The sequence below is a fragment of the Schistocerca gregaria genome, chromosome 1 (genome assembly GCF_023897955.1).
Source record: "Schistocerca gregaria isolate iqSchGreg1 chromosome 1, iqSchGreg1.2, whole genome shotgun sequence".
NCBI classification, from domain to species: Eukaryota; Metazoa; Arthropoda; class Insecta; order Orthoptera; family Acrididae; genus Schistocerca; species Schistocerca gregaria.
Genome location: NC_064920.1, coordinates 1,181,595,340 through 1,181,613,927, shown reverse-complemented (window position 1 = coordinate 1,181,613,927; position 18,588 = coordinate 1,181,595,340).

The window sequence follows — 18,588 nt, the reverse complement described above, 5'->3', positions numbered from 1 at the left end:
CCGGCAGCATATCACTGTGGCCAAGGATCGGTGTGGCGACCAAGGTTGTTCGTATCCGTCTGGCCGTGGATTTGTCAGTCAGTGAAACAAAGAGATCCGATGACTTTAACCTCAGACATCACTAGAGGCCTCAGTGGTTAGTGGTGGGCAAGTCACGGAGAAATACTGGTCTGACTGCAGCGTGCTGTCTGGTTTTGTTTTCGGTATGGCTTGATGCGCTCAGGTTGTTGCCATGGGATACAGTTGGAGCAGACCAGAGATTTCGTGGATGGCCAGCAACCGAGACGGAAGTTCAGCTCGAACGTGATTTCCCAAAGAGCCGAGCAGCCTCTGAAGTCAAATCTGTGCATGGCCAATCTGTTGTGGACATCAATTACCTGGAGATCAAAAATGGTTCAAATGGCTCTGAGCACTATGGGACTTAACATCTGTGGTCTTCAGTCCCCTAGAACTTAGAACTACTTCAACCTAACTAACCCAAGGACATCACACAAAGCCATGCCCGAGGCAGGATTCGAACCTGCGACCGTAGCAGTCGCGCGGTTCCGGACTGAGCGCCTACAACCGCTAGACCACCGCGGCCGGCACCTGGAGATCGGATGTGCATTTATCCAGTTTTCAGAGAAGACAGCAGTCACCACCAGCTACGGAGAGGAGCTGTTCTGTTACGCCCGTGAGATACGGAGAAAGTCAAAGAAGCCTTCGGTGAAATTAAAAGCAAGAGTGGTATCATTTAGAATGATAACGGATCTGATGGCTAAATTTGGGAGAGGGGACCAAACAGCGAAATCATCAGTCCCGATATCGGATTTCCACTGTTAAATGCCGAGGAACGGATAGGTGGGGACAGTACAGCGAAGGCCTCTAGGTGGGGGATGACTTCCTTGATGACGTAATAGAGTAAGGAGTTCATATGGAAGTCATAGGTTTTCAATGGTGTGGGGTTTGGGCTAGGGTTGTTCCAGCGTGGGTTTATTTTATAAAAGCATTTGTTAACGTTGTTGTTACACACAAGCTCAATGATGTGCAATGGATGTTAGCATTTAATAAAAGGGGTGACTCCAAAATGCACACTATTTTTGTAAAAATACAGTTTTCATTCTGCATGTGTGAACGTTTCACAGTGTGTAGACACAAAAAAAAAGTTCAAATGTGTGTGAAATCTTATGGGACTTAACATCTAAGGGTGTAGATACATCCTTCCTGCTTGTTTTCAAACTTAGTCCAACCTGTTACTGTGAATGGCACCGTCACAGTGTGTCTTCAAGATGGTTGCTACACTTGACGTTCGTCAGAACCAACGTGCTGTCATAGAATTCCTGTGCTGTGAAAACGAGATACTGGTAAACATCGACAAGAGGTTGAAAAAGATGCATGGAGATTGTAACATTATGTGATTGCCTTATCACTTTAAATCATTCACTAATCGAGCAGTCGCTCGTCAACAGCTACAGTTAGCAAATAATGTTGCGAGAATGTAAAAGGTGAACAACCTGTGACGTAACTTGTTTATTGTCGAAGCGCCGTCAGAGATGCAGTGAGTTATTGACTTTGAAAACCGCGGCGCGAAAAACGGACAGAAGAAGAACACTTTTACACATTTTCTTATTTTATTTACAAGATATTCTCGATGAGCAGTTACTCATTCTTCTCTTGTCTCTTGTAACTTGTGTCGGACGCGCATGTCTTGCCGCCGTAATATTATCGTTAAAAATAACATTATTTTAGTGTAAAGTAAAGTGCAATACTAAAAGTGCAATACTGCATAGCAGTAAATTTATTGTGCGACGTGTATGTGAAAACGTAAAAGGAATTTTTGTCATTTCCAGAAGAGAAGTGCCGGTCAAAACGGCATCCATGTTAAATCTTTCATTGCAATGTAAGTTCTGCTATTAATTGCCATAAATTCAGATTTAAATGGAATTGGTGTATGGACTATTTATTTAGTGTAGAATCTATGGCTCACTCCTTCATGAAGTTATTTAATTTTCTGTATGTTTCTGCCAAATAGAGTTCACAGTCACGAATTCTTTCGTCGAAATCGGACGGAAGTTGTATGCGGCGAAATATTTTCTCCGCGCCACATTCTACTGGTAAATGCATCATAAACTACGGTCCCTTAGAAAATTCATGTTGAGCTATCCAAAAATAATTATATTTTGAATAAGTATTTACTCTCCACCGCGGATTATGGCTATATGTTGCAGCTTAAAAGAAACATATTGTTATAATTAGCGACTACGAACGGGGACGTTTATAACGTGTGTTTATGTATACACATTACGTAAACATATCGTTATAAGATGCTGCTGTCGATCGCAGTACAGTTAGTCGGTGGGCAAGCAGGTTACGTGATGAAAGCGGGCCCGGCAATATTGAGGATTGTCCTCGCAGCGGCACGCCTCGTACTGCACACACTCCAGACAATGTGCAGAGAGTTGACGAATTGGTGACTGCTGACAGACGCATCACAATGAATGAATTGTCACTCTACTTTGGGATAGGGGAAGGAAGTGTTTGCAGAATATTGAAAGTGTTGGCTTTCAAAAAGATTTGTTCGAGGTGGGTTCCAGGATGTTGACACTGGCTCAAAGAAGAAAAATGGTATGCAGCGAACTTTTAGAACAGTACGAAAATGGTGGAGATGAATTTCTTGGGAGAATTGTGACAGGTGATGACACATGGCTCCATCATTTTTCGCCAGAGACGAAGAGGCAATCAATGGAGTGGCAGCATGAAAATTCACCCAAGAAAAAAAAATCGAAACTACATCTTCTGCTGGAAAAGTTATGGCTACGGTGTTTTTCAATTCCGAAGGACTCTTGCTTGTGGACATCAAGCCAAGTGGAACCACCATAAATTCTGATGCATATGTGACGACATTGAACAAACTTCAAGCTCGACTGAGTCGTGTTCGTAAACATCGGCAAAAGCAGGATGTTTTGCTGTTGCACGACAATGCACGGCCACAAGTCAGTCAGAAAACCATGGAAGCGATCACAAAATTCGGATGGACAACACTGAAACACCCGCCTTACAGTCCTGACCTGGCTCTATGTGACTATTATCTCTATGGGAAACTGAAAGACTCTCTTCGGGGAACAAGGTGATGATGACTCCCTTGAATACGTTGCCAAACAGTGGCTCCAACAGGTTGGTCCAGAATTTTACCGTGCGGTTATACCGGCGCTGGTTGCAAGATGGCGTAAGGCAGTTGAGAGGGATGGATATAATGTGGAGAAATGAAAATATTGTTCCTAAAGGATGTATCTACACACTGTAAAACTTTCAGACATGTAGAATAACAGATGTATTTAAAAGAATAGTGTGCATTTCTTTTGGAGTGACCCTCGTAATAAACAAACAACATTCTCGCTCGAGCTAATGAATGTGTACGAACGGGCATAACACAAAAATAAAATAAACAAATACTTTCTAAGCAATATAATATATTAGGTTGGTGCAAAAGTTTGTAGCGTTTTTCGAAAAGTTTGATAACACAACAGATACACATAAGACAGACTTTTGTCATTAATAATCTGTTTTCCTTCACTATTTACAACAGTCTGCCAATACCGGGGTTACTTCGCATTTCCGCGACTGTACAAACCACGTCGTTTTGAGGCGAAGACGTCGAGCCATGTTCTGAGTGCATTTTCAGCCAAAATAGATGAAAACCTGAGGGAGTAAGATCAGTGGATTGTCACATGCTCATCTCTACTAGGTTGTCATCAACTGCATTGTTGCTGGTGAAGAGAAATCGTGTCTTAATGCTAACGTAACGAAAAGAAAGAAATGGTTGAGCCCAAACAGTGCAGCAACTCCCTGTACAAAGAACTTCTGCATAGATTTTTTGTCAGTCTACCCGAATGAGGGCGGCTGTTGTTGTGTAGTGACGTCACTTCAAGCAGTTTTCATGGCCGTTGTTCTTAGATTGCCTCGGGAAGTTGTCTCAGTTATTGACAATAAATGTCTGCAGCGAGAGTTACATCTCGGGGAAGTAAATGTTAGTCACCACACCGTCGTTGTTCCACCATGGACAAAACGTTAGCTTTTGTGAATGCGCCCAGTTCTTTGTACAGGGAGTTGCTGCACTGTTTGGGCTCAACCATTTCTTTCTTTTCCTTACGTTAGCATTAAGACACGATTTCTCTTCACCAGCAACAGTGCAGTTGATGACAAGCTAGTGACAATCCACTGACTTTTTAGAATTTGGCTTAGAGCATACGGTACCCAAACACCCGATTATTGAACCTTCCCTGTCGCAAGCGAATGCCACACGATGGTGCAACGAGACCAATTCATCTCTCTTGCCAGTTCTCGGTACAGTGACATGGATCATTATGGATTAATGCGGTTAAATGATTTCCATCGAATACCGAAGGACTTCCTGCACAAAGCGAGCCAGTAATGTCAAAATGGTCCTCTTTAAAACGAGAAAACCATTTTTTTGTCATGCTCTGTCCCGTAATATTATCTCCAAGCACGGCGCCAATGTAGTTTGTTCCCTCCGCTGTCGTCAGCTTTTTAGTGAATTCAAACCGGAGATTATGTCGGAAATATTCTGATTTTTCCACTTGGTACTACATTTTCTAGCATCCACAGATCCACTCAGTATCTACAAATGACAAAGTGATATTATGTAAATTCAGGTAGCAACTGTGTACAAATAGAAAAAGGCAGTTGATAAAGAGACCCATAGTAACCGGAATAACAAAATGCAAATCAAAAACGCTACGAACTTATGCACCAAACTAATACGAGCGTTTAAATCCCGGTTAGACATAAGCAGACAACAGTCAAGGACAACAAACAGAAAGAAAAGTATTTACACTGTCAATAAAATGAACACAATCTCTACTGCGTACTACAAAAACGGCTGTTCTTCGCGAAAAATGTTCTCAAAAATTACACATTCACACTATCAATCTGAATTCCGTTCCAATCGGTCAGTCATATACAGTACAACAAATAAATGAAATGCTTTTGATAATATGTCAATAGGTCACAAGTACTAACGATATTCTTCTGCATTTCCCAGGTACGGCTTATCTCCACTTTTGTGCTGAGGCTGTAGCAGCTGTTACGTGCGGCTGCCATCGAGTATCAGTAGTCTTGTTATAGTGAACGATGGTGAGTAAGTAATGTAATCTGTATAGCACACAGCAACCAATGAAAACATTTTCACAAATATGAATTAGGCCGAAAACCAAGAAATAAATCCCTTTTTCAAAGAGTAATTATTTTTCCTAAACGCCATAATATTCTTCAAATCGGCAAGTATCTTGTACTACACATTTTCTAAAGCACGCATGTGCTCTCCCTCACAGTTCAAGCTGTTTCCATATAAAATTTCACCGAAATCGAAAGTACCGACTGAGCTACCGCACTATTCAAGACTCGCCCTCACAGCGTTATTTCAGCCAGCATCTCGTCTCCTGCCTTTCAAATTTCACAGAAGCACTTCTGCGAAACTTGCTGAACTTGCACTCCTGGAAGAATGGATATTACGGAGTCATGGATTAGCCACAGCCACAGCCTGGGGGATGTTTCCAGAATGAAATTTTCATCTTACTGCGAGTGTCCACTAACGTCAGTTTTCCGAGCACATTGAAACTGTGTGTAAAACCGAGACTCGAACTCGGAACTTTGCCTTTCGCGATCCAGTTCGAGTCTCGGTTCGGCACACAGTTTCAATCTGCCCGGAAGATTCATATTAGCGGACACTCCAAAACAGAGTGAAAATTTCATTCTAGATTCGTCAAAATCTGTTCAGTGGCCACGCGGGGTAGTCGCGCGGGCTTGGATGCCTTGCCACGGTTTGCGCCGCTCCCACCGTCGGAGATTCCAGTTCTCCCTTGGCCATGGATGTGTGTGTTGTCCTTAGCGTAACTTGGTTTAAGTTAGATTAAATAGCCGGTCGGGGTGGCCGAGCGGTTCTAAGCAGTTCTAGGCGCTACAGTCTGGAACCGCTCGACCTCTACGGTCGTAGGTTCAAATCCTGCCTCGGGCATGGGTGTGTGATGTCCTTAGGTTAGTTAGGTTTAAGTAGTTCTAAGTTCTAGGGGACTGATGACCTCAGATGTTAAGTCCCATAGTGCTCAGAGCCATTTGAACAATTCTTTTTAGATTAAGTAGTGTGTAAGCCTAGGGACCTATGACCTCAGCAGTTTGGTCCCACAGGAACTTACCAAAAATTTCGAATTTCTGTTCAGTGGGTTAGTCGTGAAAACGTAAGGGATAGAGTTACTTCCTCATTTATAGTATTAGTATCGATCAGTGCCAACGATCACCCTTCTGGAAGTTGCCGTCCTTCCCAAATCTTACTTACAGTATGTGTAAGTTCGCTGAAGGTATCCTCGTTACTATAATTCAAGAATTTTTCCCCAAGTGTTTTATGAATCTTCACTCTTTTTGTGATGCTCCTAACTTCTTCTACAGCTGTTGGGTCTGAGACGAAATTTGGTTCTTACTGGCTGCAGCTGAGAATGTCTGGTGGCACTTCACACTTTTGGAGCTCTGGAAAGTATTTGGCGAAGATCGGACTGTTTTTCATGTCACCGTTTACTACCTTCTCTTCTTTGTTCTTACATCTGAGGTCTGGAGTATAATATTTACTCAAGGCAATCTTGAATGTTCTGTAAAGTCTCGCGTATTGTTTTGTCGGAAATCCTCTTAGTGTTTCTTCATCAGTTTACTCTTCAGATCCCTGAAAGTCTTGGAATTGTTTTTCCCCGAGAAAAGAGAGAGGACGCTGTTGTTAAAAATCGAAAGCATGTAATATTGATTACTTTTTCTCTTTCCTCTCAGTAGAGTAACTTTATTTAAAATAACAGTATATAAAATTCAGGACAACTTTTATTCCGTTACCAAAAAGTGAACCCTGTTTGGAAACGTGCCACTAGAACTCACGCATACGAAATGTCGACTCTAAAGAGACAGGCCACATTAGCAGCCACTAGTAGCTTATGTCAGTCACAGCTCGAAGTCCTTTGCCCCTTGATTAATAAAACACAAAAATAATTTTTTTCTATTTTTTACGATTCCTTAATTTGCGAAACACAAAAATAAAATTTCCGAATTTCTTATGATTCTAACGATTAAAGCTTGCTCGAAATGTATCCTACGTCACCACCTTTCACCTCATCTCCTTTACAGGAAATACTTGCGTATCGTCCTAGGCTAGTATACCGAAGCTCTTAGTAATCGATGAGTCACGGGGTGTAGCCTCTCCTTGATTGCCTGATCAAATGCTAGTTTCAGTTGCACAGAATACAAACGAAGACGACTACGAGCTTCATAATTTCAATAGTAATTAAGTACAGAAACTAACGTCTATTTTTATGGTCAAATTCACAGCCCAAGCGTAAGGCATCGGGAAGACAGTACACTGACTGCAACTAATTGTTATGTGCGCTTCCTCTTCTTCTGCACTTTCCGTGTTAGGCCAGTTGTGGCCTGTTACGGTTGCCATCTTTTCCTCGGTCTGCCAGGATCTCTTTCTCCCTTTTGATTAAAAATTCTTTATCTGATGTGGTAGCCTCTCTGGACCCATTTGTTAAAGATGTTCATTCCATTTCTTTTTGTTTTCTTCCAGTTTTCCTTTCACAGTCTTAATCTTCGACTTCTTACAATATCTAATTTTCGGACTTTATCTGTTCTTTTACATTCCTCTACTGCTCTAAGAAGTCTCATTTCTACTCCTTGTATCTGTTTTTCCGTCTTTTAGTCAACGCCCACGATTCACTTCCATTTCATAGGTTTGGCCAAACAACATTTTATAAAATTACAGTCATTTCTTCTTTTATGCGTTAGAGTTCTGTTAATTGTTCCATGTTGTTGTTGTTGTAGTCTTCAGTCCTGAGGCAGGTTTGGTGCAGCTCCCCATGCTACTCTATCCTGTGCAAGCTTCTTCATCTCCCAGTACGTACTGCAACTTACATTCTTCTGAATCTGCATAGTGAATTTATCGGCTAGTCTCCTTCTACGACTTTTACCCTCCACGCTTCCCTCCATTACTAAACAGGTGATCCCTTCATGCCTCAGAACATGTCCTACCAACCGATTCCTTCTTCTAGTCAAGGCCTGCCACAAACTCCTCTTCTCCCCAATTCCATTCAGTACCTCCTCATTAGTTATGCGATCTACCCATCTAATCTTCAGCATTCTTCTGTAGCACCACATTTCGAAAGCTTCTATTCTCTTCTTGTCCAATCTATTTATCGTCCACGTTTCATTTCCATACACGGCTACACTCCATACAAATACTCTCATAAATGACTTCCTGACACTTAAATCTATACTCGATGTTAAGAAATTTCTCTTCTTCACAAACGCTTTCCTTGCCATTGCCAGTATACATTTTATATCCTCTCTACTTCGACCACCGTCAGTTATTTTGCTCCACAAATGGCAAAACCCCCATACTACTTTAAGTGTCTCATTTCCTAATCTAATTCCCTCAGCATCACCCGACTTAATTCGACTACATTCAACTATCCTCGTTTTGCTTTTGTTGATGTTCATCTTATATCCTTCTTTCGAGGCACTGTCAATTCCATTCAACAGCTCTTCGAAGTCCTTTGCTGTCTCTGGCATAATTACAATGTCATCGGTGAACCTCAAAATTTTTGCTTCTTCTCCATGGATTTTAATACTTACTCTGAATTTTCCTTTTGTTTCCTTTACTGCTTGCTCAATATACAGATTGCATAACATCGGGGAGAGGCTACAATCCTGTCTCACTCCCTTCCCAACCACTGCTTCCCTTTCTTGCCCCTCGACTCTTATAACTGCCATTTGGTTTCTGTACAAATTGTGAATAACCCTTCGCTCCCTGTATTTTACCCCTACCACCTTCAGAACATTTAGAAAAGCTTTATATAAGTCCACAAATGCTAGAAACGTAGCTTTGCTTCTTCTTAATCTATCTTCTAAGATAAGTCGTAATGTAAGTATTGCCTCACGTGTTCAAACGTTTCTGCGCAATTCAAACTGATCTTCCCCGATGTCGGCTTCTACCAGTTTTTCCATTAGTCTGTAAGGGACTCGCGTTAGTATTTTGCAGCTGCGACTTATTAAACATTTGCTCGAAGATATTTCCATGTTATGTTCTTTACATATTGTTTTGGTTCATAAATTCCTTTTTGTAAATCGACTTCTCTCAAAAAAATCATCGTAAGGTCAGTGCGTAGAGGAGTGATTTTAGGTTTACCAAATTTTTACCCCAGTTTTTATGTTTAAATTCCATCTGTGAATTACATCGTCAGTGTAATTATTAAAACAGCTTTTGGGATAAACTACTGATGTTTTTTATTGTGGACTTTTGATGTCTGATATCAGTTTCGAAGGGTAGCCCCTGATACTCCACAATTCTCTATAACTTTACTCTAACCACATTTTTAAAAAGCTTTCTTAAGGTCTCTAAAATCAGTTTGTGTCTCTTCGTTAAACTTGTTCAGCTTTTCAGTGAGCTGTCGTAAAATAGAAAATGCATCACTCGTTGATCGCCCCTTTCTAAATCCGACTTGTTCCTTCTCAAGCAAATACTCTGCTGTTCTGTTTAGACTTGTGTTTAAAATTCTTGCATGAAGATTCTCACTGTGTCAAGGAAGCTTGTTCCCCTGTAGTTTTCACTTTTTTTTGTTTATGTTTTCTCGGTTCTTATATATTGATATTACCTCTGGTTTACTCCAACGTCCTGGTACATCTTTTTGCTTGCAGCGTATGTTAGAAACAAGAGTAGCAATGTAAGGTATAGTGATAACATTCCATTATTAACTAACCATTAATTCCTTCTTAACCTGTTCCTTTTGATTTTCTGTGGCTTTCAAAGCTGCTGTGATTCTTTTACTGTTCTTTCATCTAAGTCTTTTTTCTTCTACTCGTAGACCTTTTTCTTTCTTCTGTCCCATGTTAGTGTCAGTAATATTATTCAAGCGAATTGTATTCTTTTCTGTTCTATTTCACGTTCTCGAAGTCTTACCCACTGTCTGCTGATGGCCATGAATATCATGCTCCATTCTACTAATGTATTTGTCTCAGGCTGACTGGTGGGCTCTTTTCACTATTCTTTTTTTTTTTGTAAAGCCTTTTCTGGTCATAGATCTCTCTTCTAGGACAGCCTTTCAAACTTATTTTTATATGCTCTTTGTTTTTCTTGTATTTCTTTCTTAATTCCTGTTGACCCAGTTTTTACCCCCGGATTTGGCGATTTTTTCCTTACCTAATGTCCCATTTACAGCTGTTTTATGGCTTTTTCAATATTTGTCCATTCTTCTCCAATAGTGTCCGTAGAAGATAATTATTCTAATTATTTTTCTAATTTATTTTGATAAAGACCCTTGACACATAAACCTGTGGAAAATGTACTTTATAGACCTCTTCTTGCTTCTGTGTGGTAAAGGTTCTCTTCTACATCCATTTAGCCAAAGCGTTACTAATCAGCCCTTGGCACGTTCATACAAAAACATGCTACGTAACGCAGATTTTAAAAACATATAAAATACATAAACCTTAGGTGAATGAAGTATCGGATTGCTAAACCTGATCGTAAACCCAATGAAGTACGTAAACAGAACGGAATCTGCCCCATGTTTGTCATAACCGCAAAAATCGCTCCGCTTTTGTTTCGACCTTAGTGCCTAAGAAATCGCAGTGCTCCAACATGGTTCGTCAAGCTTATAGTAGTACAAAAATGTCAACTTGGGTTCCAGAGTTCCATGGAAAGAGCTGTATATAATTCTGATTTGATATAACTTCATCAATGGAAACCCACTACTGCTGTCGTACGTAGCAGTAGATCTTTCCGAAGATAATCCAATGCAAACACGTTCATCAACACACCGTATCACTTACAGGCAAAAGCACACCTCCACTCAAGAACAACCTCTAACGGAAGAGAACTGAAGAAGAACGCTTTGTTTACTTTCAAAATTCACAATCCATGTGGAATGTCTCAGAGCCTCACTTCTGTCTCTCGAGGCCGCACTCACCACAAAAATTTTAGGCAGAGAAATTGATGCAGCAGACGTAGGAGTGGGTATACGGAAGTGGATCACTGGGAGAATATATGGTGACAAAAATTGCTTACGATTAGTAGATACGTAATAAACTTAATACATGGAAATTGGTACATATAACAGACGAGTTTCGAAGTGTACCTGTTCTTTTTTTTAACTGCGGTTGTTCCTTCGCTTTTCCAGTTCACATTCATATCGCCAGCAGTCAACCTGAGCAGCTTTAGAATCGTAGAAATGTCTGTGATGGATTTGTTATTCAGCTGACATCCAGTGGCTACTCCTCATTCGAGGTCGCTTAGCTCTCCTGACTGACTGCTTCTACCGTGACACCCCAGCACTCCCTCACTGCGTTTACACTGCCAGGTCAGACACTGATGACATCTAGTGGTCAATTCTGCTTTCTGTAGCAGTGTTCGGATAATTTGTATCAGACAGTGCATATCCACAGTACTGGCCATTAAAATTGCTATAGCCTGAAGATGACTCACTACAGAGGCCAAATTTAACCGACAGGAAGAAGATGCTGTGATATGTAAATGATTATCTTTTCAGAGCATTCACACTAGGTTGGCACCGGTGGCGACACCTACAACGTGCTGACATGAGGAAAGTTTCCAACCGACTTCTCAAACACAAACAGCAGTTGACCGGCGTTGCCTGGTGAAACTTTGTTGTGATGCCTCGTGTAAGGGCCGGCGGCGGTGGCCGTGCGGTTCTGGCGCTGCAGTCCGAAACCGCGGGACTGCTACGGTCTCAGGTTCAAATCCTGCCTCGGGCATAGATGTTTGTGACATCCGTAGGTTAGTTAGGTTTAAGTAGTTCTAAGTTCTAGGGGACTTATGACCTAAGATGTTGAGTCCCATAGTGCTCAGAGTCATTTGAACCATTTAAACCTCGTGTAAGGAGGAGAAATGCGTACCATCACGTTTCCGACTTCGATAAAGGTCGGAACCTATCACTTACCTAAGTACTTAATTCCATTTCAATTATAGTCATATTCAATAATTCAATTTACAATATCAATATTCTATAATCAACTGAGAAGTTCCACATTTTCCCACTATCAGCGTGGTGTTCCTTTATGACCTAGCACCTTCACCCCCCCCCCCCTCCCCTTGAACGCTGCACTCCTGTTGGCCACGTGATTCGACTTCATATAGGTATGAAAAGGTGTTCACTATACTTTCAACTATCTAGTTTCAACTACTTTTCAAGATCCAGACCGCCACTTGTTCCTAGGAACGGGCGCCGAAAGGAATTCTGGCAGTAAAGAAAGGTCACTTGCACTTTCACCATCAACCTAAGAAAATTGTTGCAAACAAAGCTCACCACCACTAACCTAAGCCTCAAGGGCGCAACCTATTCATAGGGGTTGCTGGTAAAAGGACTCATCCCGCACTAGGCTGATGGAGAGGGCAAGGAATGTACTTTATTTATTTGGGAGCAACTTATTTAGGGATCGAGTATATGTATCACAGAATACACGCTCTGATATCCACAACATCATACAGACCTGCTAACTAGTCCTACAAAACGCATCTATAACGCTATACACACACGCTTGCTAATTGTAAAACATCACAATTAACACATTGCACAACCTACAGCCATGCGAACCACTCATAGATAATGCAAAGCATTTACGTCTAGATAGCCAAACAGCTCGTAAATTGTCAAAATAATAATCCATCTAAAAGACTCTGCTTGCTAATTGTCAAGTGTCGAAATCATACACCAGTCTTTATTTAAACAATTAAAGGCAGCGCCACCACCAAGTGTATTCGCCACTGAGTCCATAGCCCAAGTGACTTAGTCCATATCTATACCACTAGAGGACGCTGTAGTGAGTGTCAGGTGATGGCGCCACCTAGTGGGTTCCCCACGAGTTCCAGACCACAATTGTCTTAGCACATTTCGCCGCCTCCAGAGGACGCCTCTGTGACACCAGCTGATGATGAAGTACAGTTATCCACGATGGCGGTAAACCGTGTGTTTTCAGTGAGGTCTAATACTAAGTATCACCAGCAGAGGACGCTCTCACCCGTTTCGTGACATAAACCAAGATGGTGGGGAAACGACTCAGCCTACTCTAGGCGGCTGGGGAGAGTAAGGTTGGAGTGCACTCTATTTAGTTTCAAACAACTTATTTAATGGTAGAGTGTATCTATCACATTGATACAAAAGATCCACACAGATAAGTAGGATTCTCAGCCACGTGTGTAATACCTCTTTGGAGCAGGGTGTTTTCCCCGATGGACTGAAATATGCCATTGTAAAACCATTGCATAAAAAGGGGGATACGTCGGATGTCATCAACTATCGCCCAATCTCTCTTATGACAGCTCTATCAAAAATTTTTGAGAAAGTAATGTATTCAAGAGTAGCCTCCCATATTTGTAAAAATAAAGTACTAACAAAATGTCAGTTTGGTTTTCAGAAAAGCTTTTCAACAGAAAATGCTACATATGCTTTCACTGATCAAATATTAAATGCTCTGAATAACCGTAAATCACCCATTGGCATTTTTTGTGATCTTTCAAAGGCCTTTGACTGTGTAAATCATGGAATTCTTTTAGATAAGCTAAATCATTAAGGTTTGAGGGGGGCAGTGCACAAATGGTTTAATTCGTACTTAATTGGAAGAATGCAGAAGGTTGAAATAAGTGGTTCACGTAATGTTAATACAACAGCTGATTTCTCAAACTGGGGGGGGGGGGGGGGGGCTATCAAGTACGGGGTCCCAAAGGGTTTGGTCTTAGGTCCTTTACTGTTCTTGATATACATTAATGACTTACCATTCCATATCGATGAAGATGCAAAGTTAGTTCTTTTTGCCGATGATACAAGTATAGTAATAACATCCCAAAACCAAGAACTAAGTGATGTAATTGTAAATGATGTTTTTCACAAAATTATTAAGTGGTTCTCAGCAAACGGACTCTCTTTAGATTTTGATAAAACACAGTATATACAGTTCCATACAGCAAATGGCACAACTCCAGTAATAATTATAGACTTTGAACAGAAGTCTGTAGCTAAGGTAGAATTTTCAAAATTTTTAGGTGTGTCCACTGATGAGAGGCTAAACTGGAAGCAACATATTGATTGTCTGCTGAAACGTCTGAGTTCAGCTACGTATGCTATTAGGGTTATTGCAAATTTTGGTGATACGAATCTCAGTAAATTAGCTTACTATGCCTACTTTCATTCACTGCTTTCGTATGGTATCATATTCTGTTGTAATTCATCGTTGAGCAGAAAAGTATTCATTGCTCAAAAACGTGTAATCAGAATAATTGCTGGAGCCCACCCACGGTCATCCTGTAGACATCTATTTAAGGATCTAGGGATCCTCACAGTAACCCCCCAGTATATATATTCACTTATGAAATTTGTTGTTAATAATCCAGCCCAGTTCAGAAGTAATAGCAGTGTGCATAACTATAATACCAGGACAAAGGATGATCTTCACTATGCAGGGTTAAATCTGACTTTGGCACAGAAAGGGGTAAATTATGTTGCCACAAAAGTCTTGGGTCACCTACCGAACAGCATCAAAAGCCGACAGATAGTCAACCAACATTTAAAAATAAATTAAAAGAATTTCTAGATGACAACTCCTTCTACTCATTGGCTGAATATTTAGATGTAAATTAAGGGAGGGATAAAAAACTAACTTAAGCATTAGTGTCATGGAATATATTGTGTAATGTAATATCTTGTACAGACATCTTTCATTAACCTGGCACGTTCCACATCATTACGAAGTGTCGTATTCATGATCTATGGAACAAGTATTAATCTAATCTAATCTACTCGTAATTTCAGTCCACAATACCAAACTGCTCCAGAATAATTCTTCACGCTGATGGGTAGACACGCTCAGTACTCGTAAACTGTCCAAATAGCAGGGCTACAAAGCCGCTCCCGAAATAATGCATCAACGTGTGCAAGCACCCTGTCCAGTAGAGTACACAGGAGGTAGCGATAAGTGACGCATCACTCAGATGTCAAACCATGCACAGTCCCTGCTCGGCTTCCACAAGCATGAGGTGGCGGGACACCTATTCATACTTAAAACCTGAGAAATTCTTATCCACTTGACGCCAATGATGACGCGATCGCACCTACAATCGACGCAGCCGTCAGCTGCTAAGGCACTCACAGATCTCCATTTAGGGCTGCCGCCACAACACCCATGAATTGAGGCAGCCGCAGGTCGGGTACCGCGGCTTCGTCGAACACCGGTGAAATTTGCATACTTCTATACAGTCACCGTTATACTGTCATAGCACTCCAAAGCGCGTTTACGCCAGTCACATATTCGAAGCATTTCAAGCCATCACTTATCTATACCATTGAAGGCACAATAGTACAGAGCTTGTTGACACATGCATTCAACTGCACGTACCCTCCCCAGCCTGACTGATACATCGTCATTTAACGCCACATGGCTTTTATATATATATATATATATATATATATATATATATATATATATATATATATATATATATATATCAGCCAAGTCCAGCTCTGTAATTTTTTACTGCATCAGAAATAGTTAATCTTCACTCTCTGCCCTAACAGAACCTGTTTATCAAAATATCGCCCAATCCATTCTTTCTCCCGGATATAAAGTGATAGCCTTCGTGTTCTCAACATACGCAGATGTTTTCACCGCTCCTATATTCCGCCACAATCAATCGATTATTTTCTTTGTGGGGTTGTCTGTCGTTATTTTGCAAAGATCGCTAAATTGCACAGACAGTTCCCTCAATACATACACCTCTAACCTGTTCTTTCTTTCTACAGACGCTACACTCAGTGGTAATAAACAATTTTACACTGATCACCATATCGCACCGAGAACTAAACATCGCAAAGTTGTCTGAAGGTCATCAAATACATACGACGCCCGCAAGAATATTGGAGCGTCAAACCGATCTCCAACCAGGGAATACATCACCGTGTACTGTCTCCATCTAGTAAACATGCAGTTCATATCCCCTGCCATACAAATCATCCCCTTTACATCAGCGAACTGAAGTCACTCTCTGAACCGATGTGCAAAGACAGGCTCATTCCGACCCCTGGCACAAACGCGTTACTATTTCTGTTTTCTTGCTTGCATTTCTACAGACATCTCCAGGCTCCTCTATTAAACGAACAACCATATTTCCGGCATAATATTATACAATTTTCGCTGCACGTGTCGATATGAAGCACACAGCAGTAGCCCCCCCCCCTTCCCCCGGATCGCTAACGCAACATAATGCACAAGATATAGACTGTAAATTGTTTCTCCACAAACAACGAACTTTAGCGATGTGCAGCGTGCTGCCGACCATTGGTTAACTATAAACAAGTATAGTAAACTGATATTTGCACTCTCGAATACCGAAGTCGGCGATGTAAGTGATTTCAGATCATCAATATTGTTTACAAACCAACTACAGTCTTTCACACGTCTAGAGAACAGGCAAACGTGTGTTCAACACACCCCAGTCGATATTCCCTCAACTAAATAAATGCACCAAATGTACAGAAGCAGTCGACCGAACAATTTACATGTGAGGGTATAGCACTCCACCGCAAACGCTCCATCTTTCCAAAGTTACACTTGATCACGAAAGCCGCCCAGCACGTAGAAAGTATTAGTTCGCTATTCAGTCGTCTAGAAGATGGTAAAGTTTACTATGATACATTCCTACACCCAAACAGACCTCTGCATTCAGAAGATTGTTACTATTAACATGGGAACGCGAATCAATACCACCACAGACTTTGCATACACGAACACATTCTATAAAACCCTCACATATATCTCCTGTCATTATACTTACAATTAAATCTTACAATCGTGGTCTCAACTAAAGCATATTCGGCAATGTGCGAAGTATTGGAAATACATTCCGATGAACGATGTGGCTCTGGAAATACTTGTTTGTACCTTCCCTACCACTAGACATACTCTCCCAATCGCTATCACACTGCTCCAAGTTCACCGGATCTGAAATCCCCGGATTTCTTTCTGTGGGGGAAGTTGAAGGATATTTGCTATCGTGATCCGCCGAAAACGCCTGACAACATGCATCAGCACATTGTCAACGCATGTGCGAACATTACGGAAGGCCAACTACTCGCTGTTGAGAGTAATGTCGTTACACGTATTGTTAAATGCATTGAAGTTCTAGATATCGATTCCAGTATATGTGGAATTCCTTTAGCTGGAAATTGATTTTTCTTTTAGAATTCAGTCTGTCGGTTTCTTCACATTTCATGCTACTGTTTCGTATTCATTTCAATGGCCCGCTTTTTTGCTACATTTCCGATTCTCCCCGTACAGCTTGCCTGCGCTTCTCACGTGTGACTTCAGTAAAATTAATCCTATTTTCTAATGGTATGATTTCACCGTGCGCTTTACTGTAATGCACTTTAAAGGTTTTCTGTGTCTTTCTGCTCGCATAAGTTACGAGAGTAAGGCATGAAAATAGGTTTTTAACTCTTGTTATTTAGTTTCGTTATCTCCTATTCGTTTCGATATTTTCACGACTAATTAAATAACTGCGTGTATGTCATTGTAATTTTATCGCATGCTACAATCATTTGTTTACTAGTATAATCCGCTGCTTTCATAGACTGCCTACACGTAGCGTCTTTGCCGTAGGTATGACTCACTGCTCAAAGCCGACGAGAGGAATCGGACACTAGAATTTATCCGATTTCCGCAATTGTGGCCCGTATCTTCTCTATAATGACTGACCATTCGTCTCTCTTCTGCTTACATTATTTTTTCTAGATGCGCCACGTTCCGCAACACCACTATGAGGCATTCTGTCTCGCCGTGGACAGTGTTTTTGGCTCGTCAGTGTAAATATGTACGTCTTCACCAGTCTGAACAAGACGCAAATTTGGCGGTAGATGTTTGGAGGGATGTATTGTGATCCTATGATGCCTGGCGCCGTGAACTTCGGCGGCCAGCAATGGCTTTCAACCCGCAATGTGTGGCCGATGTAATTCGGACCATAGAAGGTTCCATTATGTTTTTCGTAGAATCACCAGTTTGTGTCACCGTGATTTAATTACAGGACGATTATTCCACCATTACCGGTATTCGGTTGTGGCCTACCTCCATATCGCCAAGTCATGAGCCACTCTATTGCGACACGTCCCGTTTTAACCAAAAATTAGTTCCTGTAGAATCACCATTGTGCCTTGTAATCTAGTGGAGTAAATATTGGTAACAAAGTCACAAGCAATTTATACTGCTCAAAAACTTGTTGTGACTGCGAGAGACGGATTATCTCTGACTAGTGATACAATGACTGTTTATATAATGTGCAACATTACGTGCACAATGGACTGATTACTTCTGGTGTAGAATTGCGGAGAGTTGGATCTCACCGAAATTGTGACTAGCGGCATTGTTGAAAACTGCCTTTTTGAATACCGAATGTAGTTTTTTTATGAATTTTGACAACATTTCATCTCATACAAGAGGATGATGTATACTGAAATGTGGCTAGGACGATCACTTACGGAAAAATATAATTTCGTAAATGGA